The sequence below is a fragment of the Sciurus carolinensis genome, chromosome 12 (genome assembly GCF_902686445.1).
Source record: "Sciurus carolinensis chromosome 12, mSciCar1.2, whole genome shotgun sequence".
NCBI classification, from domain to species: domain Eukaryota; kingdom Metazoa; phylum Chordata; class Mammalia; order Rodentia; family Sciuridae; genus Sciurus; species Sciurus carolinensis.
The window spans coordinates 39,017,854-39,043,500 of NC_062224.1; the positions used below are offsets into that span (position 1 = coordinate 39,017,854).

General features: G+C 38.3%; 1 non-coding gene and 1 pseudogene across 1 annotated transcript; one reads left to right on the forward strand and one right to left on the reverse strand.

The window, feature by feature from the left end:
• Positions 1-2,552: 2,552 nt before the first annotated feature.
• On the reverse strand, positions 2,553-18,010 carry LOC124961262 (transcription factor Sp8-like; annotated as a pseudogene).
• On the forward strand, positions 10,288-10,392 carry LOC124962472 (U6 spliceosomal RNA). The gene has a single exon (XR_007104489.1). It is a non-coding gene; the product is annotated as a U6 spliceosomal RNA (small nuclear RNA).
• Positions 18,011-25,647: the final 7,637 nt, after the last annotated feature.

A 25,647-nucleotide genomic window follows, 5' to 3' on the forward strand; every position in this document is an offset into this window, starting at 1 on the left:
GCACCAGATGTTAGGGGCAGTTACGGTTCGGATAGCTCCCAGAAAAACGCTCCACAGACACAGGTCTCACACGAGAAACTTTTATTTTATGCAGACGATTCACGTCCGCTCAGGGAAGGAAAGAAGGAAAAGAAGAACATGGCTCATGGTTTCTCCTCAGATATTGGAATTTCATGGGCTGGGAGGAACCAATCGCGGAGGAGAATTATTACAGACTGACTGATGGACCAATGACATATTAGAACGTAATGTGGGAGGCAGGAAGATTACAGCAATGTAAGCTGGAAATTCCTGTAATGGGAGAGGCAGGCAGAACACAGATTGACAGGTGGTTGGGAGGCCGGATTCCTTACAATAATAATATGAATTTAATAATACCATGAGTCAATTACATTTCATGAATTTAAAATGCAAGTATAAAATGTTGCAGAGACAGGCTTTTCATTTTAATATGAAATATCCAACTTATTTCAACATTATGATGAGCAATTACTTTGCAGAATCGGTCAACATTGAAATGTAGTGGCAGGAGTGTTTATTAACAGTTAACAATATTACCTTCAGGAAATACACAAGGGAAGGATTAGTCAAGTATCACTTGGACAATTTATTTAATACATGGGTTGCAGGTTTTGGCAGACCCAGTTATTATGAACTATAGGAGAACTCTCACTTTATGCCTAAACTGTCAGCAAATGCAAATAAGTACATGCTCCATTAAATGTCATCCAACATTTATCAAAGTTGCCTTAGTTACAGTGTGATACCTCTTTAAATTCATATTCGAGCAAAACTAGTGCAGCTGGGCTCTGCACCTCCAGTAGTGAGTTCAAAAATCCTATAGCTCATCAACTGCATCGATTACTCTTATTGTTTTCTTCTAAAAAAAATTGTTTACTTCAATATATTTTCAAATGTTACTAGAAGTAATGTACAAGAAAAATACTATACAAAATTGTCTCTTGGACAACTAGACCTCACACTTGTACAATGGTGGAGTTATATTTAATTGGTAACTAATCTAGAATGAGTTTCCAGTTGTACAAACCATTAGATTCAGATATATTTCACAAAGTTTTTTTTTTTTTCTCCATTTTCTCTGTTTTGGCATTGAAACTACAACCTTACCTGAAATAAATGATAGATACCTTCTTCGCTTGCTTATAAGTTTAAATTGCACATGCGCACACTAATACACACATATATGCACACAAAAGGTTAGCCCTAAAATCTTCAGCGAATTCCAAGATTTTACAGGAAAGGGTGCTACACAAATTTACCACTGGAGTAACAAAAAAAAAAAAAGAAGGTGGACATTATGCTCAGGAGTGGTGAAAACAAGGTAGAAAAGGACAAACATGAAGATAGTTAATCAGAACTCACCAGAAAGGGGGATTTTTGCATAAAAAAGACACCTACCCTCACTGGCCCCTACACTATGTTATGTTAATATGATCAAATAACTTTGGGATCAGTAATTAGCACAGTTTTCAGAGATAGATGCTCTCACTAGAAAAGGAAAAACTAGAAGGGAAACAAAGTGTTAAAGTGTGTTTTTCCCCCTTAGTTTTATAGTGTTAAAAAAAAAAAAAAAAAAGATAGGTTAAAGAAGGTTGTTGCAGAGATTCGCCAAGATTGCCCCTTTCTGAATCTTGCATATTGGTTCCACCTCAGGTGCCAAAGACAAAGAGGCAGGGCTGTCGCTGGAAGTGCTAATCTCCGCAAACTCTTGGGTTTAGGTGCTGCCAGATCCGCACTCCACCGAGCTTGGACCACCTGCGCAGGGTGAGTCAGGGGTCGCAGCAGTCCAGCCTGGCCCTCCTTAGTGGAGACGCCCAGGACTGCAGTTCTGGAACCGCCTTGCTGCAGTGGTTGAGATGCTCTGCCTGGCCTCCTGCCTCGCCCTCTCCAACCCTCTGGCTCAAGCTTGCTCAGCCCAGTACTTACCCCTGCGCGGACACTGGCGGTGTTCCAAGCACTAGATGCCTCCAGATCTAACTTAAGAGTCCACTGTCCTCTAAAAGTTACGCAACCAGCACCTGAGGTGCAGGAGGGAAGCTTGCACCGGTTCCAGCTGCAACCCGCTAAGGCCTTGAAAGCCAGAGCACGGAATAGCAATGTGTGTTACATGTCCAATTTCCTTCACAAAGTTAAGTCTTGGGCGGGAAGAGAGAGAGACAGAGAGAGAGAGAGAGAGAGAGAGAGAGAGAGAGAGAGAGAGAGAGAGACGGGGGCGGGGGGGAGAGGGAGAGGGAGGTAGGGAGGGAGAGGGATGTAGAGAGGGAGAGAGAGGGAGGGAGGGAGAGAGAAGAGAGAGAGAAAGGGAGAGCGAGAGGGAGGGAGGGAGAGAGAGAGAAGAGAGAGAAAGGGAGAGCGAGAGCGAGAGGGAGGGAGGGAGAGAGAGGGAGGGGGAGAGAGAGGGAGGGGGAGAGAGAAACTGCAGGGTGCAGTGGAGAGGGACTTGAGTCCAGGTCAGGACAGAAAAGGACCAAGGCGGGGGGTCCCAAGTGGGAGGAGATAGGGGTGAGGAGCAGGGCATGCTGTGTGTCACTTTAGGCCTTGGGGGGGGGGGCGGGGAGGGGTCCCTGGCTAAGGGAGCTGCAGCAGCTCCGGTGAGTAGCAGGGCGGGCAGCAGCCCACAGCGCTGAGCTCATGTCACTGTTGCTTCCCTTCTTGCTGCCACAGCTGGAACCGGCCTCCCCACCGCCGCTGCCGCGGCAGTGCTTTTTCACATACTTGCCGAGATGGTCGCTGCGCCTGAAGCGCTTGTTGCAGACCAGGGAGGCGAAGCACTTCTCGCTCTTATGGGTCCTCTGTTCACCTTCCCGCAGCCTGGGATGTGGCCGCAGTGCAGGCCCTTGTGAAACAGACCCTTGCAAAGCAGACTCGCTCCAAGTAGTCCCAGCCACTCTGCCTCCTGGCTGTTGGAACTGTAGTAAGTGGCGCAGCCAGAGTAGTGGAGGGCTGAGGAACTCAGGGAGTCCCAGAGGCGCAGAAGACCCAGAGCTCAGCAGAGAGTTGCCTGAGTTTTCCAGCGGCAATAGGGCCAAGTCCTAGTAGAAGCCTGGTGGCACTGGCTTGAAGGCGTCCTTGAGGTGCTGTCCCGGGGCGCTGAGCTGGTGGGAGGAGGCATCCCTGCTAAAGGCCAAGTAACTCAGACCTGAGTAATCTGAGTTGTAGCTTCCCAGCAGCGAATGCAGTGAAGCTTCGGGATGCAGCTAGCCCAGCAGCGCCTGCCACACCTTTCTGGTTCAGCACCTGGACCCAATCCTCTCCCATGTCCCACCAGCTGGAGGCACAGGCAGACCCAAAGCGTCGGAGGCCCCCAGGCTTGAGTGAAGGCTTAAACCCCAACTCTTTTGAGTGTGCCATGCCCATGCACCGGTAGATGCTCTGCAGTCTGTCCACTGAAGTTTGCATTGTGGAGATGAGCACCAGCTTGTGGGAGCCATCCTGCCAGTGCACCCAAAAGCTGCTGATTTGCTGCCACAAAGATGCAGTGCCTAGAACACAGAGTGATCTTTGGCAAAGGATGAGCTGGAGGCAACATGTGCAGTCCTCCTGTATAACGTTCCATGAGTGTAAAAAGAATGTCTTTGTCTGTTATGCCAAATGGATCAAAATAGACTAAGGAAAGATTAGGTGTCCTTCAGATTATTTTAAGAAAATTTTAATAAGAACCCAAGCTATCTACAGATTAAATTTTGGATTCCATTATTTTAACTAAGAGATTTTATGTAATTTGCTGGGAGCCCACATAGCACAGCTAATTTTTGAACCAATGTATATCTCAAACATACATATCCCCATAAGATTGTAATGCATACTTGAATTGGTATAAAGAGATTGAGTTTAATTATAGCTCTCTTTAAAATTATTCACAAAGGCATCTACCATTATTGACTTCCTTTAAAAAAAAGAATTCCAAAAGTCTTCAAATTTCTGTCCTTCTCCACAAATGTAGGAAATTAAATTTGAGAGGCTATTTAAAAACAGATGCTAAAGAAACTTTATTTTCTTCTTAGTTTTGATTTTAATGTTTTCAAGTGTCCAACGACTGAAAACATGTTTGTGACCTGTTTTTTTGTTTTTTTGTTTGTTTTGTCATTCAAGCGAGGAGCAGACCTCTGCTGCATGTGTTAGGGAAACATTCATTTATTCAGCAGTGAGATTGATCTACAAAGTCCCCAGGTAATATTTTAGTCATTCAAGGTGTATCATGACAAAGATTTTTTTGTAATATAAAATACTCTTTTAATGTTAACAAAGCATGTAAAATTCTTTAAGGGTACAAAATCTGAATATTTTCTGCTGAGTAGTTCCCAAATTAAATACAAAGAAAGGTCATTCATTATCTTTTTTTAATTTTTATTTTTGCAGACTGCATTTTGATTCATTGTACACAAATGAGTTACACCTTTTCATTTCTGTGGTTGTACACACTGTAGGTTCACAACATTCATATAATCATACATGGACATAGTATAATAATGTGTCTCAGTGCACTATCTTTCCTTCTCCCAACCCTCCTGTTCTAATTCCCTCTACATAATCCAAAGTTCCTCCATTCTTCTCTTACTCCCCCACCACACTTGCCCCATTATGTATCATCATTCACTTATCAGAAAAAACATTCAGCCTTTGATTTTGGGATTTTCACTCAGCAAGATGTTATCCAGTTCCATCCACTTACCAGCAAATATCATAATTTTATTCTTCTTTATGACTGAGTAATATTCCATTATGCATATATACCACAGTTTCTTTATTCATTCATCAATCAAAGGGCATATAGATTACTTTCTCAATGTAGCTATTGTGAATTGAGCAACTATGAACATTGATGTGGCTGTGTCACTGTGGTATGCTGATTTTAAGTCCCTTAGGTATAAACCAAGGAATGAAATAGCTGGGTCAAATTGTGGGTTCATTCCAAGTTTTCTGAGCGATCTCCATACTGCTTTCCTAAGATGAAATCTTAGAGTGATTTTTTTTTTTTTGGATTTCTCTAATTACTAGAGATGATGAGCACTTTTTCATATATTTGTTGATCACCTGAATATCTTCTTCTGTGAAGTGCATGACACAGATTTTTTCTGAAGAATCTTCTTTACTTAGTGGACCCCTTTCAGGAAAGAAAACACTGCACACAGGACTGTTCTTGAAGGTGACTTCAACTATTCACTTTGGGGCTTATTTCTGAAGGACTCTTTTTATGATTTCTGATGGTTATTTTTTTGTCCTTTACAATTACACTTAAAGAAATGAAAATAAGTATTGTCATTTTACACCCACACTCTGTGCCAAAACTTTGGCTGTAACAACCCCAGGATGATGCATTTGTCATCAGTGGCTCTCACTCAGGAGCAATTTTATCCCCAGCAGTCCCAGCCTGGAGAACATTTTGGTTGTCACACTGACCAGATGAGGGGCATTCTACTGATATTTAGTGTATGTGCGGGGGCATCCGGAATTCCATCCAGTGCTTGACAAAGATCCTCTGGAGGTTGATTGCAAAGGCTCATCCTAAAAGGAATTGCTGGATGTTTTGCTCCAAAGCATGGTGTTTTCTCTGCTGTGTTTTTCTGATAATATATTACTCATTTCAGTCTGAACGGATTGCTTAAGGGGATGAAGGGAATACAACAAAAATTCCAGAAAATATTACCTACAATCTAAAAAACAATGGGTCTTTACCATTAACAAAATTAAAAATAATTTTGCAACCGTGCAATGAGTCTCTGAAAGCCTCTGGAGAAAATAGTTATAAATCTGCCTTTCTCTCCAATAGGCTGGTTAAATTTTAACAATGGTTTTGTTTATGTGTGGCAGTGAGGTAAGAGAATAAGGTTCCACAACATTCCTTCCTTCCTACAAAAAATATGTCACCCCTATAATAAATGTTGGCACACAATAACCATTGGTACCGCTGCCCTCCTGTAACCCTTAACTCAGCAATTTAGATATTAACCAGAGGGACCTAATAGAAATGGTCACATGAGATTACTTGTCTATCACTTTAACCACGAGAATAATAAGAATAGTCTTAGGTCACATAGAGTTTAGATATTAAGGAAATAAACATTGTATTAGCTCATCAACGTAGTTAGATATTCTTAAAACAATTGTGATTAGGTAAGGATGATCTGTAAGGTTGTTGTTTTCTGCCTATGCTTTGGAAACTTCTTTAATATTAACCACAAGACTGCCATTATAGCCTGAAGAAAAATGTATATAAACCCAGCCTTCCCCAGAATAAAGTGGGATTGATTGCACCAGAACTAGAGTCTGTGTCTTTCATTCTCCATCCATTGCCGACGCTGTCTCCTCGTGCCCCGTTTACCAGTGTGGAACGCGTGGACTCCTGCTAGGGCTGGACCCCGGCATGGATGGAGGCCAGAGATATCACAAAGCATCCCACAACACATAGGACAGTCCCTTACAACAAAGTACTAGGCTCAAAATGCCAGGGTTAAGGAACCCCATGTATTTTTATCAGAAGTCTTTATGAATCAAGTGTGTAGATGCAAAACAGATGGTTTTTAGAAGAATATTTTTTTAAAGTTAGTTGTAGATGGACATATCTTTATTTTTTTATGTGGTGCTGAAAACAAACCCAGTGCCGCACATGTGCTAGGCAAGCACTCTACCACTGAGCCACAACCCCAGCCCAGAAGAGTATTTTAAAACAAAATTAGCCTTTATTACTTATCTTTCAAGCAGAAAGATTAATTTTATGAAATATTAATGGGGGAGATCAATGATTTCCTCATGTAAGCATCCCAGCATCAAGATTTTATTACTGATTTTTCAAAATAATTGCTCTACATGTGGAACTTTGGAAAACCATGTAATTATGACTCACAAAAATTCCCCAAACCCAGAGCTGTCACTTTCTATGGGACTTCAGGGAGAAAGCACTGCTTTGCTATAAACTCTTCCCCCATACCCCAGAAGACTCACACTGCTGTGGTGAAGTTTTATTTGAAGAATGTGAAAATAAGTAAGTGCTATCTCAAGCAGCATCGTGGAAGGCTCAATACTTATACAACTGTCCTGTCCCTCACAGTGGGACAGAAGAATGAAGGGCAAGCCAGCCTTCCAGGCAGTGCCACCTGATGCTCTGGTTCCATCCATAACTTTCACTGACCTGTTCTTCTTCGATTGGATATTTCTGAAGCAGACCTGGATCCAGGAATTCTGTTCTCCCAGGAAAAACTTCTGGAAAAATAGGGTAAGAAGGACAGAAAAGGAACAAAAGCAGAAAAGGGAGTTTCCTCAGATCCATTCCCAGCTATTGCCTTGACTCTGAAGGCAGTTCTTCAGTGAGCCAGGCTGCATCCACTTGGAGACAACGGAGATGAGCTTTCCTGTTTCACACCAGTCAGGAGATGGCTTTCCTGGAGATGGATGGAAATTTCCAGGACCTTTTGGATTTACCTTCAGGAAAAGGGCTGCATTTCCAAAACTCTATCAATTATCTTGAAGAAGGTCCTTGGGGAAGGATTTGCCTCTAGAGCAGTAGACACTGGAGATATCAGGAATCTAAGGGAAGTGACAACTTCTACTTCATAGACTTGAAGTGTGGCAACACATGCAGTTTATGGACTGTAAAACATCAATTAAATCAAACATTCATTCAGCAGGTATTTCTTGAATGCTCACCATCTGCCAGGAACTATGATAAATGGTCAATGTGAGGGATGCACAGCACTGTGATATGACTCCAGGGTAGGTAGTGCACCTGCTGTGGGATGGTCAGCTGTTCAGCCTGGGGAATCAGAATGGAGGGGGCAAACATGAGTTCAAGGGTTGAAAGCTAAGTTGGAGCTGGCCTGGTGAACATGTGTAGAGTTAGGAACTGGAATGCAGGACAGTGAAGATTTCTCTGAAGACAGGTGTTGGAAGTCTGCTACTTTGGTAATCATTTCACCTCTCTCATTCAGGCAAGAATGGCTGAGCCATGCCTATAAGAAATCACATACTAAACATAATAACTAACATTCCTTTTCATATTAGAGCATTACACTTATATATAGAATTTGGGTTCATGTGGACAAAATAAGACATGTGAGAAATTCGCTTTCAATCCCACATTTTCTTATCCATACTCCCTCCCACTGCTTTCTCTCTTTTCCTCTATTGATTTTCCTTTCACTTATTTATTTATTCATTATTTATGTTTTATTGGAATTTTCTACATATATACAGTGAACTTCTTTCTGTTACATTTATATATGTATATAACATTCTATTGTTAAATTCACTCCATATTTCTACCACTTCTTTCCTCCCTCTCTCTAACCCTCCTTCTACTCTACTGATCTGCCTTATATTTTTATGACATCCAATCTCCTCCCTGGCCTCCTTCTTTCCTTCATTTTGCCTTGGCTTTTACATATGAGTGAAACATCTGAGTCTTCATTTTCTGAGTCTAGATTATTTCACTTAGTATGATTTTCTCCTTTTTTTCATTTACCAAAAATTCATAATTTTATTCTTTATAGCTGAATGGAAATTCAATGTGTACATATATCATATGTTCTTGATCCATTCATCTATTTATGATAATCTGGGTTGATTTCATAATTTGGCTATTGTTAATTATGTGGTTAGAAACATTGAAGTGGCTGTCTCAATATAGAATGCTGAATTTAGTTCTTTTGGATAAATTCCAAAGACCATATGGTGGTTTCATTCCTAGTTCTTGAGGATTCTACACATTGTTTTCCATAGTGGTGGTACCAATTTGAAGTCTCAGCAGCAATGTATGAGTGTACCTTTTTAGCCACCTCCTTGCCAACAATAGCTAACATTTCTACGGAGATCATTGTGAGCCAGAAATGCTTCTATCATACTTATTTAATCATTTTGTACTCATATCTTTAGGAAATAGGAAATATCACTATATTTACAGCAGAGAAATAGAGTCAAAACAAATGTGATCTCTGACAGTCTCACTTATAGTAAAGGACAGATCATGGATTTAAATTCATGCAGTCTGAATTCAGAGTCCACACTTACGATATTTTGTCTGTAGTCCAGTGATAAACAAGTCAAAATAGAGAACACTGGAAGTATAGAACTATACGTGGATGTTCTGTTGACAATCTTTCATTGAAAGTTTTTCAACATATTCTTTAATGTTCATGTTTTAGTCTCCCTTGATTGCCTCAGTTTTTCAGTTTTTCTCTGAATTCTGTACTATTCCCCTCCTTAAGGAACTTGTTTCCAATAGTTGGAATATTTTGTGTGATCTTTCTTATAGGGTTCATGGACCTCTCAAGTGGATATATGGTGACTCTTTTTTTGCAGGCACAAAAGACATTTCCAACGTATTCACAGCACCAGTTTTTCTCCAAGAGGATCCCCAGAAGAAAGCACCATCCAGACCATTCTGCTGCTCATGAATTTCTTTGTGGTCAAGTACTTTTGGACTACATTGTTTCCTCCTTCCCTAGAATGATGTACAATGATGATCCAACTTATCTGTGGGTCCTGATGCTGGTGGGCAATGGCTATGCCACTCTGTCCTTTGATGCTAATAAGTACTGAAAAATGAATCATCAAGTTTTCACAAACCACTTTGGAGAATGAGAAGAAATGTTTATATGGTGATGGATAATGCTTTGTTTCATCATTCTATACTTTTTATTCCTGATTCTGTATTTATTCTTTGTGAAGATAATAAATAACACATTGAGTGTTTTGTTACAGTGTATGTCTTAAGGAGCTATTTTTTCAATGTCCATAAGTATATAAAGAGCATTTACTCTTGACTGGAAAAAATGGCATGCAATGAAATTGTTTGAAAGAATTAATTTAATAATAGGAAGAGAAAACTTTGCATAAGTACAATTTACTCTCTTAATGTGCCTGATACAGTGTTCTTCTATTAGAACAGCAAACATCAGTAAGGAGAACAAAATTCCCTTAATTTTAAATCTAGTAATTTTCTAATCATAATGATTGCACCTGTTATTATTCACACATTTTTAACAGCCTTTACCATTGTAATTTCATAATTAAATTCTCACAAGAATACTTCATATTCATCTGAATTATAAACCCATAGTGTGGGTGTGGAAGGCAGGAGTAGCAAACAGGGGCAATGTGGAGTATAGGAGAGATCTCAGATTCCTTGGAAGCATACATAGTTCATAACCCAGCTCTCCTACTGGCCTTGTGGTCTTGAACTAAAGGCTCTATTCTTAGAGCCTCAGTTCCTCAGTTGTAAAAACAGAGACAGCATCTATTTTTGAGGTTATGTGAATAGAACCAATAAAAGTGTTCACTATGGCAGCACGTAACTTAACACTGGGATGATACAGAGGATTAGCATGGACATTGTGCAATGATGACATGTAAATTTATGAAGCAATCCACATTGAAAAGAATAATCATAACAGCTGATATCTGTGTGCAAGCACATAATATACTCATATTTACCATTGTACACTATAGAGATAGTAATTTTATACTACCTCCACCTTAGAGTGGAGGAAACTAAGGTCCAAATATATTAGGTAAGTCAATTTCATAAGGAATATGTAAGAAATGCCAGAATTGAACTTGACAGTCATGATTTACGTCCTGTACTTGCAGCACTTAGCATGTGATAATTATTGCTGCTATACCAGACCTTCATTTTAAAAGAAATACACAGAAGTTACAGAGAATGCTGCAGACCACCTGGGTGTAAAATGTCAGCTCCATTCAGTACCCTTCCATCACAGTCTTCCAGTGGACTGGTAAATAGTGTAGTTTAACATATGGGAGAAGTGGTGCAGGTAAAACCAACCACTTATTAGTCTTCTCCATCCTCTTGGTCAAAGGAACAGAATATTGACACGGATTAGAGGGAAGAAAATGTCTTAAATAGATGCAGAAATGCAGCTAGATGACAGATAGATAGATGTTTTTTTAACCTTTGGAAAAGTGGCCTTAAAAATGCTGCTGGATTCATAGCAAAAGGGGAGATTATTTTTGACAAATGTCACTTATGCATTTTTGATGATGATGGTATGGGTTTCTTTAGGAAATTCACTGATAATGAAAAGCTGAGGTTTTCAGGACATATAATATACTAAATGGTCAAGATATTAAAATAGTAGAAACTCTGATTGCATTTGTAAATTATGGTGTTCAGAATTAGGAAATTGTGGGTTCTCTGTGGTCCACCCTAGTGAGACCCCACCTGCAAGAATGTCTTCAGTTCTAGGTCTTATATTGAGTAGGACAAGTCGGAGCACACAAATGAAGGTGACCAAGATAATGAAAAATTTATAAAACATGGCAAATATTAATGGTTGAAACAGAATTTTCAATCTGGCAAAAGAAAAGTGTTGGAGAGTATAAGGATTTTATGAGACTCGTATGTCCATCACATTGTGTGTCAGGTACTCAAACAGTCAAGTATAAAACATTTATTTGCATGACTTTTGTTTTTGTGTTACTCATGCCCACTTTCCCCAACCCCCATACATTCTTTGCTGGCAAACACAATCTTTTGAAATGACCATCTTCTTTGTTGTTTCTCCACTTCTCTCAAGCAGTGTGAGCTATTTCAACTTTGTTCCTCACATTTCTGGCTCTTGGTGCAGATCTCTACTGTAGAGCCCTCCACCAGGTAGCTTCATAGTTGACTCTTACATGATTGTCTCTACCACTAGATTGTTGGGTTTGCAAGAACAATGACTGTGTCCTACTCACCAGTAATCTCCATGCTTTTACTATAGGGCTTGATTCAGAGGAAGCAAGTAAAAAGAATTAAGGCATATGTGAATGAAAGCATATGTGAATTGAAGAGACTAGATCAATGTGAAAGGCATTCAGCAGCAGACTTGATCAACATTATGAAGGACCTTCCCATCAGTCTGTTTCCTCCGGGGTATCATTGGAGGTTCCAGGTGCACTTCTGGAGGTGCTGTGGGGGACTTTCAAGGGTACTAGTTCTAAAGACCCATGAGAGAGCTGCCTCTCGAGACACCTGTTCTCCAACCAAAAAAGAATGGTAAATGTTTGGTGTTCCCCGCTCCCTGATTATAAACTCTAAACCACACTATGCATGAAAAAATACTACAATATTGTTTTTCTTTTTTCTTTTCCTTTCTTTTCTTTTGGAAATGGAACCTCACTATATTTCAGGGACTTGTCTTGAATTCCTTAGCTGAAATGAACCCCCCGTCTCAGCCACCTGAGTAGCTGCAACCAGAGGTGCAAAATGCTGAAGCCCATTTGAATATTCTTTATGTAAGATTCAAATTTGTGCTGAGGCTCTAACATTGTCCATCACTCAAGCAGCTTATTCTAATCACAACTCAACAGTCAGTGACATCATCAGGATGTGCGAGAAACTGTCACTACTCTGTGAGAAAGAAGAGTATAAATGTCTCCAGATGTATCTTGTTTAACCTAAACAGTTATTTCCCAAAAGTACAACTAAAGATTATTAAAAGATAGACAAACATGACCATTTTTTAGTCATTTGGAATATAACAAAATTTAATTTCATTCAACAATAATTTATAAAATGAGTTTTATATGCTGGGTACAGGGGCTCTACTAGTCTTGGGTAATCTTTCAAATGTCACAGGATAATGGATAAGGAGACTTAAATGTTTCTGGGAGCTTATAGAGTGTTCCTGGAGGCACTAATTGGCAAACTCACTTTAGGAAAAATGCCAATTGAATTCCAGAAGATACTCATAAATGAGGGAATCTATACATCCCTGCTTCTCTGAAAATTTCTTTTAGTTCTCCCCCAGAAAACTTTTGATATCCAGAGATATTTAGATGAGTCTCATTTGTCTGCATAACTATGCCTGGGAGTGGAGATACAGACCTGTGTTTTGAGAACATCTGTTAACACAAGCCAATGACTGGCTTAATAATGATTAATTATGGTACACGGGATATGTTCTCTGAGCTAAAATATATGAATGTATACTTTTGTGCTTAAATGTATTAGCTTTGATCCATGTAGCTGGCAAACACATTGGAGATAATTTAATTCTATAAATGGGACAACATAAAACTGGAAATCCACATGCAGCAAAATGAAATTAAACCCCTACCTCTCACCCTGCACAAAACTCAACTCAACATGGATCAGGATGTAGGAATTAGACTAGAGATCCTGCACCAAATAGAAGAAAAAGTAGGCCCAAATTTCATCATGTTGGCTTAGAACCAAAGTTCCTTAACAAGACTCCCAAAGCACAAGAAATAAAAGCAAGAATCAATAAATTGTGTGGATTAAACTAAAGAGGTTTTCCTAGGAAACTATCAATGATGTGAAGAGAGAGCCTACAGAGTGGGAGAAAATTCTTACATCATGCACTTCAGTTAGAGCAACAATCTTCAGAATTTAAAAAGAACTCAAAAAACTTAACACCAAAAACACAAATACACAATCAATAAATGTGCTAAGGAACTGCACAGATACTTTAAAGAAGAAGATATAGAATCAATCAACAAATATATAAAAAGCATTCAACATTTCTAGAAATTAGAGAAATGCAAATCCAAACTACCCTAAGATTTCATCTCACTTCAATTAGAATGGTTATTATCAAGAATACAAGCAACAATAGGTGTTTATGAGGATGTGAAGAAAAACATACACTCATACATTGCTGGTGGGATGGCAAATTGGTGCAGCCACTTTGGAAAGCAGTATGGGGGATTCCTCAGAAAACTTGGGATAGATGCACTTTTTGACTCAGTGATCCCAACTCCTTGGTTTATACCCAGAGAACTTAAAATGAGCATACAACAGTGAGGCAGTCACATCAATATTTATAACTCAATTCACAATCATAGCTAGATTATGGAACCAAAGTAGATGTCCTTCAATAGATGAATAGATAAAGAAACTGTGGAATATATACACAATGGACTATTACTCAGTCTTAAAGAAGAATAAAATTATGGCATTTGTAGGTAAATTAATGGTGTTAGAGAATATCATGTTAAGTGAAATAAGCTAATCCCAAAAAAAAACCAAAGACTGGATGTATTTTCTGATAAGTGGATGCTGATACACAATGGGGGAAGGGAGACTAAGGGAAGAATGGAGGAACTCTAGATTGTGTAGAGGTAAATTAGGGCAGGGGAGGAGTCAGGGTGAAGGAAGGATGGTGGAATGATACACACATCATTACTCTATGTAAATGTATGATTCCAAAAATAGTGTGAGTCTACGTCATGAACAAGAGAAATAAAAATTTGTGCTCAATTTGTGTACAATGAATCAGAATGTATTCTGCTATCATGTATAACTAAATAGAACAATTAAAAAGAGACATATTTATCTTTGTTGCCAATTAATGTTAAACATCAACATTTAAAAATAAAAATACATTTTAAAATTAATCACCTCAAAATTAAGAGTGAATAAAGACATTCTTTCACATATAATGAATTTGACAAATGAGAAAATCTTAACCTTAACCTCCCTTCCAGTTGATCTCTGTTTTGTTCCTAACCTTAAAGCAGTGCTTAAAATATTGAGCAAATTGCAAAGGAAAGGCATATACCTCCAAAGAATTTGCTTTTACATTAAATTTTGAAATGTCAAATTAAAATTGTTATCTCCATAAACTGACTTACAATAAAAACATGTTGTATGTAACATTAAAAAAGAGAAAAATGTAATATTCTGATGAGAGTCACAAGGACCTGAACTCTTACCCAGTGTCCAATTTTAAAGTGAACCAGGGATTGCCTGGGGATGGGGATGGGAAGAATCACGACAAGCACTAGGCAACTTTGCAGAGCGGTGTAATTCTGGTGATTCCTTCATATGATGAAAACTTGATAAACATTTTGAAGACTTACCAACAAAATGATACTACATATGGGGATCCATATGTGAGCACAGACTGTATATAACTTCCTGTAGAGGAATGTCTAAACATTGGTCATGTATATGAGCAAAGAAAATCTAACTCCATTTTAAAATGCTTAAACCTTTATTAGAAAGGAGCATTTTTAAAATATCAGCTAACACAAAGAAAAGAATAAGAGAAATGGGAGTTATCCATCCATGTTCAAAACCTATGAACTCTTGAAAAATATGGGCTATGTATGAATTTTACAATTAAGTAACATGAAAGGAGATGTTCATATATGAATGCAAGACCAGTGAAACTCCACAACATTTATACCTACAAGAATGGAATCCTAAGTAAAATAAATTTTACTCCATGTATACATAATGTGTGAAAATGCACAATACTGCCATGTATATTAAGAACAATGAATAAAATTAAAAAATCAGTTACATAAGAGGAGATGGAATAGAACAAGAATTCAAACCTTTCATTCAACATGTTAGCTTTAAAACCAAGAAATCATAAATTCTTATCTCTGAAATATCCACTTCACTAATAATATTACAGTAATAAATTCTGATGTCCTTTTCAGTTTTAAAACATGTAATCATATAATTAAATATTATTACAGAATATTATTAGAAACAATACAAAGAGCAAAAAATGGCATTCAGATTTCTCACAAGATACATTTTACCCCAGATTTTTTAAAAAAATATTATCCAGATGTAGTATTTGTACATCTTTATTGGGTATATTACAGCAATTAATATATGTATACAATGTGTAATAATCTAATCATTTCTTTTTCTTCAATTCATTTTTATGTGGTGAGAATTTTATGCTCTTCTACTCATTTTGAAATATAGGTTGTTTAAACACAGTTACCAAAGCATACTAAGGAAAAACTGAAAGAAATTCCTCCCCTCTTTTTGGTGCCACTATTTAACTTATTTCTATATCCACTTTAGAAATATTGAATTTATTTCTATATAAATGGAACACTACTATTTCCATTGTTTTCTTAGAGATCCACTTATTTACTTCCACAAATATGTGAGAGCATATACTTGTCTTTCTGTGTCTGCTAATTGCACTTAATATGACTTCCAGGTCTAATCATGTTGCTTCAAATGAGAGTATTTTGTTCTTTTTATGGTTGAATAATATCCCATTGTGTTTACATACCACATTTTCTTATCCATTTATTCACTGATGGCCATTTGGGTTGATTGCATACTTTAACTACAGTGGTTGTGCTTTAGTAAACATGGTATCTTCTTCATAAAATTTTTTCATCTTCTTTGTATATGTATTCTAGTAGTAGAGGACTTTCTAGATACTATGGTAGTACTCTTTTTAGTTTTTGAGGATTTCCTATACTGTTTTCCATAATGGTTATACTAATTTCATTTCTGCTGATAGTGTATGAATTCCCTTTTTTCTGCATCCTTGCCAGCATAATTTTATTTTTGTCTATTTGATAACTGTTCTAACTTGACTGAGATGGTATCTCATTATTGTGTATCCAATTTCCATTTCCTTGAACATTTTTTTTGCATCCTCCTGGCCATTTATATGTCTTCTTCTGAGAAGTGTCTCTAGTTCTTCAACTCATTTTTAAATTTGATCCATTTTTTGGTATATAACAAGTTGCTTCTGGACATTGATTCCTTTGTGGATGAATAATTTGCAAACTCTTCATGCATTCTGTAGTTGTGTCTTAACACGGTTGATTATTCCCTTTGCTGCACAGAAACTTCTTAGTTTAAAATGTTTCCTTTTGCCTAGTTTGATTTTTCTTGCATTTGTCTTTGAGGTCCTATCTAAAACTACACCATCATCTAAAAGTGACTCCACTGCAGTTTCTCACAGTAACTTCATAGTTTTAGGTCCTACATTTAGGTGTCTGATCCATTTTTAGTTGATAATTGTGTATGGTGAGAGGAAGAAATCTAGTTTCATTCTTCTTCATCTGTGTGCCTAATTTTGCCAAAGCCATTTATTGAAGAGGCTGTTTTCATTCACTATACGTTTTGAGTGCTTTTGTGAAAAATCAGTTGGTTGTATGAGCATGGATTAACTTCTCATTTCTGTATTCTGTCCCATTGGTATCTGTGTTTTGATGCCAACACCATGTTGTTCTTCTTCTGATAGCTTTGTAGTAACCCTCAATATCAGGCATAGTGATGCCTCCAGAGTTTTCCCTTTGGGACAACTTTGCTATTATGGGTCATTTGTGGATTCCCATAAGTTTTAAAATTGATGTATATATTTATGGAAGGAAATTCATAGATTTATTTTGGTATTATGGTCATTTTGGCAATATTAAATTCTTTCAACCTATGAACATGGGATATGTTTTTATTTTTGTGTCCTCTGTAAATTTTTTTCCTTTATTGTTTTATACAATTATATCTACACAGATCTTTCACTTCCTTGGTTAGTTTTATTCCCAAGTGTTTTATATATTTTCTAGCCTTTGTGAATGAAAGTGTTCTCTTAATTTCACTTTTAGCAAGTCCATTATGATATATAAAAATGATGCTGTTTTTGCTTATTTGTTCTACAACTTTACTTATCAGTTTTAAAATATTTTTCGAGGCATATTTTGGTTTGTATGCTTATAAACAGTGATAATTTGTAAACACAGATATGTAAATGGATAATGTCTTCCTTTTCAATTAGTAGCCTTCAGATTTTCACTTCAAAGCTTTTCTTTCCACTTTAGTTCTCTTGAAGTCAATTCCCTCCTATCCTAGTTCCAGTATCAAACTTTGAGCAATGTTGGCTTCAAAAAATAATTGAGGCTCGGGGGCGCACGCGCGGGAGGAGGCCGAGAGTGAGGCTGGGGCGCCTGTGGCCTCTGCTCCGCCCTCTCCTCCTCCGCCGCAGCTGCCGCCGCCCTTGCGGCCCGGAGGGAGGGAGCTGCGTCCCAGCACGCCGAGCCACCAGTCCGAACCCTGGGTCCCGCCGCGTGAGCAGCCAACCGAGCAGAGCCAAGAGGAGCGCGGCCCTCCCAAGCCGCGGCCGCCCCCTCTGCAGGTGCCTGTGACCTGGCGCCCAGCCGCACAGCGCTCTCGCCGCCGGTGCTCCTGAGTGGCGGCTGGCCGGAGGAGAATCATTAACCGCGGCCACCCGTACGGGGCGAGCAGCGGCTGCCTGGGCACCATGGAGGTGAAGAGCAAGTTTGGAGCGGAGTTTTGTTGGTTCTCCCTGGAAAGGTCAAAACCTGGAAGATTCGAGGAGTTCTATGGCCTGTTGCAGCACCTTCACAAGATCCCCAACGTGGACTTGCTGGTGGGCTTCGCTGACCTCCACGGGGACTTGCTACCTATAAATAATGATGACAACTACCACAAAGCCATTTCAACACCAATCCACTGCTTATGATTTTTATACAAAAGAAAGTAAGAAGTTTGAGGTTTAGAAGCCAGCATGAGAGCATGGAGTCCTGTGTGGGGATAATCGGGCTTTAGAACACTGTTAAACCAACCCAGAAAGTGGTTTGAGAAAAAGGGCAGTGATTATCCTTGAAGATGAAGCTCTGTTCCAGCCAGTTGATAAACACTGGACTACCCGGGGCTTTGAAATTCCACTGATCATGTGTCTTTGCCTTTCTGGCTTTGGAGAAACTGAAGTCCATCCACAAAATAAAACTCCAAAGGTTAAAAAAAAAAAAAAATAGTTGAAACTTTTTTCATCAATAAGGTCTGAGAATTTTAACTCAAATATGAGCTCACTCCTGTGACCAGCTGCTCTTTATCTGTTGCTAAAATAATTCTGCCCAGAGATTTAGTTTTCTGTATTTAGTTCTCTTTCCTCCTTTCCCCGGGGCAAAACAAGGAGAAATGGAGAGTAATCAGCCTTTAGAATGTGACCCTTACCTCCTTTCTCTCTGTGGCTTCTCAATCTCACACCATCCAATGGGTAGGTTCTCTCCAAGAAGATGGTACTGCAAAGGGGTGGAATTTTCCTGCTTTTCCACTTGTCTTCCACTCTCCTTCCCCCATCCTGCCACAAGAGATGAAGAATTACAGGTTACTGATAAAAGCCCAGTACATTCACTTGTTCACCTCTACCAGTGAACAGGTCAAGTTCCATTAGACACAACAGGTGAACCATCCTCTCTCTTCAGTCTCCTCCTGCAGACTGCAGAAGCTCTCTTCTCAGAGCCAGCTTCCCTCTCTCTTTTTCACGTTGTTCACACCTGTAACAACATGCTTAAAAGAGGCCAAGAATCCACACTTCTTTCTGACACTCTCCCTCCCCAAACTTACACTGGAGTGGTTTATTGCCAAGATTTAAATCCAGGGTGAAAAGTAGCAAGTCTCTCTTAGACCTTGAACCTAAGTCACATGCTTCAACTCAGTTTTTCTAGAAAGCCAGCATTCACTGGTAGTAGGACCTGTTCACCCCTAAACCGAGTAGTGCAGGGGCCCTTTACTCTGAAAATCCACTATCTGGGTTATTCTGTAGAAATGAAATCATGATAAATCAAAACTATCTACTAATAAACTGACCATTTTTAAAGTTAATCCCCAATGTAATATTCATTCCTCCTCTCAAAATATTGATATCTCTTCACCAACTTAATAACAGATAATAAATTCAAGTATAGTGGAAACCTACTGTGAAAGCAAATTGTAAATATATTGCAAAAGGAAAAATGTTTTATAAAAGTCGATGAGAATGATAATTGCAGATATTTCCCACTATTAAGGAATGAGGATATAGAACAATTTGACTAGTGAATTGAAGAGAAAATCCACAAGTATGTGGCAGATAAGATCATTAGAAAGTGATTTCGCTATCGAAGGATTAAAAAACACTTGGGTAAAATGGAATAAAATTATTGAATTTATTTTAATAAAAATAGTCTTTTGTGATTGTATGGCAAAAGTCAAATATGAAGTAATAGATATTTGTCCTGCTATTATATAATTTTATCTAATATCATTAGTCTTCTTTTCACCTTCTCCCTTGCTGCATAACCATCCCCCCATTTATATCATTATTTGCAACATTAACGATGTGATATTTCTTACAATTAGTTGATCTGGTGTGTATTCGGTTGTATTCAGTTGGTGTGTATTCAGATGTATTCAGTTAAAAAGGTTGAGCATGGGAGGTGCACAGCAGTTACTACTCCATAGCAACTCAGAAATCCAGACAGGCACATGTAACCTGCATCTTGAATATGGTCCAGTTCTGCCCCTGGGAGGGATTATGCAAGCTGCTAGTCTCTACCCTCTGTGCTGTAAACTCTGCTCCCTGAGCTACCTTTTTCCAAGCTTTATAGCTTGGTTTCTTTATTTCTTTCATTTTTTTCTCATGGAGACAATAATACAGAAGTAACAGAAATATTGCAAGTATCCCATCATGTTTCTGGTTTTACCACCAGATCAATTCTGGCACTTTTTAAAAAACATTGCCTATCCAGACCCCACAAAACAAGATCTACTCCAGCTTATATTCTTGTCCCATCATTTGGGAGAATGACATCACTTTTATTAGTGTGTTGTCACAACTCACCTGCATTAGGGATACTAACAGCAAAGGAACCATTTACTGAATTTAGCTTCTTTCACTATGTGAACAGTGAATAATCTCTAACCCCTAAGAAGTTGGAGCTTTCAGCTCAATCATTGAAGGGTTTGTGGCAGTTCATCACTGGGACATTTGGAGGGTGCTGTCTAAGGAAGGTCACCAGGAACACTTGATTTCTTTCTTAACATACCTCCTCCCCAGAGAAACTTGGAGGTCTTTTGGCATATTTTCATTTAAACTTTCTCTGCCTTTTTAGTCCAGGCAGATACAATTTCCTCACTTTTTTGAACTTTTCTATGTATCTAACTGTAGTGCATTCCATTAGATGAAGCTGCATTCACAGATCTCTTCAAGGCCATCCTCTTTTCCAGTATCTCTCTGTTTCAATGCTGAAAGTTAATAAACCATAGTGATCATAAACTAATTTTTGCACTTTATTAATTTCTTATCTCTTATTTAGGCATTGACAGTACCATGCCAAAACCTGGTGGAACTAATTCCCCTCCCATGATCCTTCCATAGTAAAATGCTGATAGTGTCCATTCCATAACTGCAGTGGAAATCTGATGTGGGGAACACTTGGCAGACATCCATACACTGTCTGGATTTTGGAACCAAAAAGACATGCTGATTGTTATTTAAAAACCTTATTTTGTTATTTGTTTAATTGTCTCACAACCAATTAATATCAATTTTGAAGAGTAAAACCTTTAAAAGTTGGTGAAACCTCAACTGATGTTGTACTCTAGTAATCAGTTCTGCATAGCCCTGTTGGATTTCCTAGAGCAAACTGGGGAAGTCTTCTTCCAACTCTGGCCTGCTGGCATGACTTAGATACTGATGAGTCAGACAGGATGCTGACTGTAAATCCCACATCCCTCACACCCACCTGTCAGCTCAACATCAGCCCTTGAGAGCTGCATTTTGGGCCATTCTTGCTGAAAATCAGAAGTACTAATGCATTCAGTAAAACTCTGCTTAGAGGGTTTGAAAGTTTTTCAGTGTGAGATTTGTGTTACTTCAGTTTGGATTCACTCTACTTAGGGAAAAATGTTGGTACGACTTATCATTGACTGCTTTAGGTGGTGGCCAAGGTGCTGAAGGAATTTTAAAATAATGAACACACCCTCATGTCCTCAAGGGATTTATCCTATAATGAGGGAGAGGAACCATTTCAATAGTAATTTAAAATGGAATAAACAGCAAGGATTTGTAAGGAAATTTTCACACATTTGGTAATGTGATTTGGCTATATTAAATAATCCAAATTAACCATATTAGTTTCTGTTTGGCCACTAAAATTCGTAAGCCATGCATGAGTTGGTGAACAGCACAAGAGATGAGATGTAGAACAAATATGTGTGATCAATGACAAGTCACTTTCAGGTTTCTGCCTTTGAAAATCATGCATACTCTATGAAGATAAACATCCTAGAACATCAGAGTACTCTGTGAAGAGATTTTAATAAAACAGAACGTCTTTGGTCACTCAAACCTTCATCTGTTTTCTTAGGAGATCCTGGACAGGCATTTTCTGTGAAATAACAACCATGGAGGGAGCCTGCTTTAGGAAGGGTCCAGATGTGTGCAGGAAGCACCATAGGTGACAAGGCTTCTCTTCCACCATGCTGACATTCTTCCAGAATCTGCACTCCAACCTCCTAGTTCTGCAGCCATTGCCCACTCTGTCTCTGCTTTGTTTGCTTGTATTTTTAATTGATAACCCATGTTAGGGTTTAAAAGGCCACTTCTAAAACATCACTATGTCTAAGTCATGCAGGAGTCTGAATTTTTCTACAAATGAGTTGTTTCTTATAACCAGATATTATTTTTGATCAGTGAAAAATGTGTCATTCAATGTTTGACCTAAATTAATAGTGGTTGCCACTTACTTTAACAAATATATAAGACTGAGTTTACACTATTTCCTATTTCACAAGAATGTGAAACATGGGAGCCTCTACAATAATATTGAAGTCTATGAGATAATTCACTAACATAGCTGCTATCTTTTGTTCATCTTCCAAAGGCAAATTCAGTTTTATTTTTCTGGTTCAGTAAATGAGTTTGAAATAAGTTTGTCTAAGAATGCATGAATTTTTCTAATAATAGTAACTTATAAAAGACACAAACATAGTCATCACCCCATAAAATTCTGAGGAGGAAAGCCAAGGCTTGTTTGTTCTTTGAGATTTCATAGGCTTAAGCTCTCAGTTTCATGGCTGATCCCTGCAAGTCCTGAACAAGGACTTACCTCTTCCTGCATCATACAGTGATTAAGTCACCATTGAATTGTGTGGGAAAAAAAAAAACAGTTGAAGAACATGATCCCTGCAGGGAGGAAGTAGGAAAGGGTTTGTGCCTTTGAGAATCAACAAACATTGAAATTTCAGATTAGGAACAAACTTATTGTAGATGGCATAATACAGGAAGATATCTCGTGACAGGTTTTCCTCTTTGCCTCCTTAGAGGGATGCATTTCATATAAAACAGATTGGATATCTTCTTGCAGGAATATATAGGAAAAAATGAAATATCTTCATTCACTCCATCTACAACAAGAAATCACAGATTAAACCAAAAGAATATATGTTCCCTGGAACTCATTGAAGATTTATGGTATAAAGAAATTTGTAGGCCCCAGCACTGAAAAAAAAATGAAATTTGTAGGAACTAAATTCTAGAACGATGAGCATGTCCCAAGCAAGCCAGTGCCAAAGTATTCTTCCCTACCTGGGCTCAGTGCTAAAACTGGGAAGGAGCAGTCACAAAAGCCTGATTTGAGCATCTGAAAGGGAGGGATAAGAGACCACGTTGAGAAACTTATAAACCAACAAATCAAATATGAACCAGTAAGAGTCCCTCTATCACAAAATGATTCACTCTCCCAAATAATTTTGTTACATGGGGCTTGTAGAAGGAAGAGCCCAGGTGTGGGGTTAGGAAGGAAAGTCATCTCATGGCAGCACTGCCTCAGAACCTCATGTCCTATGTACCCAAATTTCAAGGTCTTTCAATCTTATGACAGCGAAGTCTTGAATACCTGAACTCTTACCATCTCTCAGCACCTATGCACATGAGTCTTCAAGTATCTTAAATTCAGAGTAAATAAGTCAATGCTGCAACCACAGTCCAGGGTATTTTAAGTCCAATTTCTGTCAATGATTTCAGCACAGTGGCAGCACTGGCACTTGAGGGCTGGTGTCAAAGGCAAAGATACACCACCTTAAGATTTGACACTCAAATGACAAGAGTCTTGTAGAGGTCATTACAGCTGAAATCTGGTGCTCACAAGCCCAAAGTTGATTGACTCAGACTAGTGAATGCCACACTTGCTGTCTTCTTGGAAGAGATAAGGAGCTAGGTCTTTGTCCCTCTCTCCATGTAGATGATGATGATGATAGATGATAGATAGATAGACAGACAGAGAGGACTTTATATCAGGCAGTGTTCTATGGTTTTGAACACATTTTCCAGAACTAAATTAAAAGAATGAGAAATACATATTTTTAAAAAGCATTTGATTTTATCAAGATAAAATTAGTGAATAAAAACCAACAAATAACATAGTGGTTCAAAGTATCAGAAATGAACTTTGAATAACCTTGATGAATATGTTAAAGAATCTTAAACAAAACTGAATATATTGCCTAAAAAGATGAAAAATCAGAGATCCGGAAGGTATGAAAATAGCAAATTCTAGGAATAAAAACTGAAATATCAGAAATAAGACTGAAATCATCATTAGATATTCCTGTGTCATCATCCCAACCATCAAATGGAGACCCCTGAAGTGAAGGCTGCTTTATCCCCACACTAGGAAGGTTTAAAAACGTACCTGAATCAGGAAGCAATGGTGTATGCCTGTAATCCCAGCAACTCAGGAGACTGTGGCAGAAGACTCAAAACTTGGAGGCTAGACTTAGCAATTTAGCAAGGCCCTAAACAACTTAGTGAGACCTTGTCCCAAAGTAAAAATTAAAAGGACTAGGGATGTGACTCATAATTAAGTGCCATGGGTTCAATCCCCAGTAACAAATTGCAATAATAATATTAACAAAATAACAACATATCTTGAAAGGATCAAGCTAGTCCACATGGACTGTACCTATATGCTAGAACAATACCTATGATGTCCTGTTATAGAGCTCTACCCAATCACTCCACAATTTAGCATCCAGAACTCAGCATCTAACTGAAACTATTAAACTTTCCAAGAAGAATCAATAACGCAGAACTAGAAGAAAAGCCAAAGAAACAGACCCAGAAATTACCAGCAGAAAAAGTATTAGCAAGGGTTTGTAGCTCAGTGGCAGAGCACTTACCTTGCACATACAGCTATCACAGTATTACAGAATAAACAAAAATGTATTTGGATAATAGAAAGGAATGTGAAGGACAAATGGATGGAATTTCTAGTTTTAATCATTAACTATGTAAGATTAAATACAAATTAACATTGCAAAAGAAAACTTCAGTGAAATTGAAGCCCTAATAATATTAATTATTAGAAGTGCAGGAGCAAAAAGACCAAGTAATATTAATGAATTTATACTCAAGGGGTATGGGAAAAATACTAAATGGTTTACCATGGATTAATTGAAGTTTTAGAAGTAGAGGAGTCAGGAGACTGAGGCAGGAGGATCACACGTTCAAGGCCAGCCTCAGTAACTTAGCAAGGTCTTAGCAATTTAGAAAGACCCTGTCTATAATAATGAATAAACATGGGTTGGGGATGTGACTCAGGGGTAAAGTAGCCCTGGGTTCAATCCCTTGTATGAAACAAAATTAAACAAAACAAAACAGAAGAAGAACAGTGACAGAAAGAAGAATAAAAGATGTTTTGAATGAATAATGACCAATATTCCTGAAACTGGGTGAGAATTACATAACTAGAAATTCAAGATTTTGGACAATGAAGCATAATTCACACATGCACTCATACACACACACACACACACACACACACAGGTACACATATATGGGGCACCTGCTAATTTCTCAGAAAGTGTGATAAAGGGAAAAAATTTTAAAGACAGAAAATATGTGTATTCACATGTACACAAATATTTATATATGCCCATGTCATCATTTTAAAGCAAGTGTTAACTATATTTCTGTACATATCAAAGCTTCTAAATTAAAATTTACCTTTATATTCATCCACATTTTGTTTGTTTACATGATGACTTCTCAGGAGGCAGAGGCAGCTAGTGTAGACCACTTGTTAGTGAGCATGTTTGTATTTACTTTATCTTTC